Source organism: Lepidochelys kempii, chromosome 1 (genome assembly GCF_965140285.1).
Source record: "Lepidochelys kempii isolate rLepKem1 chromosome 1, rLepKem1.hap1, whole genome shotgun sequence".
NCBI classification, from domain to species: domain Eukaryota; kingdom Metazoa; phylum Chordata; order Testudines; family Cheloniidae; genus Lepidochelys; species Lepidochelys kempii.
This window is the reverse complement of record NC_136380.1, coordinates 2,358,746-2,361,182: the sequence shown is the minus strand read 5'-3', so window position 1 is coordinate 2,361,182 and position 2,437 is coordinate 2,358,746. Positions and strand designations below refer to the sequence as shown.

Below are 2,437 nucleotides of genomic sequence, written 5' to 3'. Positions count from 1 at the left end.
TGTTACATTATCCTGCATTCTAATTTTACATAGGTGTTTCTTTTACTTTTCTTTTTAATAAAGTTCTGTTTTCTTTAAGAATCTGATTGGGTTTTTTTAGTGTCCTAAAAAACCCAAGGTTGGTCTGTGCTCATCTTGTTTATTCTCAAACCTCCCCAGGAAAGGGGGTGTAGGGCTTGGGGGGATATTAGGGAGGAGTAGGGACTCCAAGTGGTCCTTTCCCTGAGTTTTGTCTAATCACTTGGTGGTGGCAGTGTTACCAATTCCAAGGCACAAGGGAGAATTTGTGCCTTGGGGAGTTTATAACCTAAGCTGGTAGAAATAAGCTTAGGGGGTCTTTCATGCATGTCCCCACATCTGTACCCTAGAGTTCAGAGTGTGGAGGGAACCCTGACTGGTCCTGTTATGAGTAAAGAGCCGGAGCAGCCTGTCCCGGATCTGTTTGGTCCTCACCCCATAGATGATGGGGTTTAGCATGGGGGGCATCAAGAGGTACACGTTGGCAATGAGAACATGGAAATGCAGGGGCACATGCTTGTAAAACCGGTAAGTGAGAGAGAAGAAGAGACCTGGGATGTAAAAGACTAAGGTGGCACAGAGGTGGGAGATGGAGGTCCCAAAAGTCTTGAGACGGGCATCCTTTGTGGGCAGGCTGAAGATGGCCCTGAGGACCAGGGTATAGGATATGACAATAAAAATCACATCCAGACCCATCACACAGAATTGCACAAAGAGGCCGTAATAACTACTGACGTGGGTGTTGGCGCAGGCCAGCTTCGCCACGGCCATGTGGGCGCAGTACGGCTGGGGGATGATGTTGGTTCTGCAATATGGCCACTGCCTCAACAGGAAGGGATAGGGCAGTATGAATATGTCACTGCGCAGAACGACGATCAGGGCAATCTTGGTCACCACGGGGTTTGTCAGGATGGTGGAATGTCTCAGGGGGTGGCAGATGGCCACGTAGCGATCCAGAGCCATGGCCACGAAGATCCCAGACTCCATCACTGAGAAGCAGTGAAGGAAGTACAGCTGAATGAGGCAGGCACTGAAATCGATCTCCCTGGAATTGAACCAGAAGATGCTCAGCATTTTGGGCAGGATGGACGTGGACAGGACCAGGTCGCTGACAGCCAGCATGCAGAGGAAATAGTACATGGGCTCATGGAGGCTCGGCTCCGTCTTCACAATGAACAGGATGGTGAAGTTCCCCAGGATGGCTATTACATACATGGCACAGAAGGGGATGGAGATCCAGACATGGGCTGCCTCCAGGCCAGGGATGCCCATCAGGATGAAGGTGGAGGGGTTGGTGAAGTCGGTTGTGTTGGAATCTGACATGAAGTAGGGAGGAAGTGCCGAACACTGAGGCACAACGGTGTCTCCTGCATGTACCATATATTTCAGTGAATTCCTGTATGTGCCCAGGATCTAGAGTGATGGTCACAGTACAAATGCCTGGATGGAGAGACAATGATAACATGAGATACTACGTGCCCTACTGGAGGCTGTTCTCATGGGGGAAGCAGATTGGTTGCTCTTCCCACACTGAAAAATGACATTTTCATTATTTAGAGATATGAATTATGAACAAATGACCCTACTTATGCCAATTCCATATTTTATGTTGCTCCATGAGTCAATAATGTGTTGTGATGTGGGAAACGTTAATAGGCACCAGCAGGAATTAAATGAGTGTGGCTATCGGTTATCCATTATTGTTCCTTAATGCAATGAAAGCCAGGCTAGAAAGTGCATGCTGTAGGGAGTTCCACATTCACCCGGTGGCTCAAAATCTGAGTGTAGACAAAAAGCAAACCTTTGTTAAGGCATGTCCCCGGGGACGCTTCCCAACTAGAATAGACCTCAGGGAAAAGACCACAGTGTCAGTTAGAGCCATTCCATGGACACACCTCCTCATTTGCAACAGTGGCCAAAACAAAGACAATCTTGGGATACATAAGGAATGGGATGGAGAATAACCTGCTCTGGACACGCCCTCAGTTTTTGTCACTCAGTGTCCATAAAGGATATAGCTGATATAAAAGGGGTCCTTTGTGGACAGACTGAAAAGTCGAGAACTGTTTACTTTAGAGAAGAGCCAAAGAAGGGAGATATGATAGAGGAGAGGATAATAAAGAATTGATATTATTACACTGAAATGGACAAAGAGAGAAAGTTCCATTCTGGTACTATCTATCAACACTTTGTGCTTCAAAAGGGCTAATTCCAGGAAGCCAAGGCAAATTATCAGCAGAATTGATTGGGAGGACAAGTTTAGACAGGAAAATATGAATGAAAATTGGGAGCTCTTTAAGAGTTTATTACATAGACAGCAGAAATTGGGCTGGGGGGATTAATATATAACACGTGGGAAAAGGGAAAATAGAGAAGAAATAATACTAATTGGAGGTTATGTAAATTAATCAGGGATGTT

The 2,437-nt window shown here is 46.2% G+C and overlaps 1 pseudogene; it reads right to left on the bottom strand.

Annotated features, from left to right (window-relative positions):
- Positions 1 to 339: 339 nt before the first annotated feature.
- On the bottom strand, positions 340 to 1,391 carry LOC144930934 (olfactory receptor 52R1-like; annotated as a pseudogene).
- Positions 1,392 to 2,437: the final 1,046 nt, after the last annotated feature.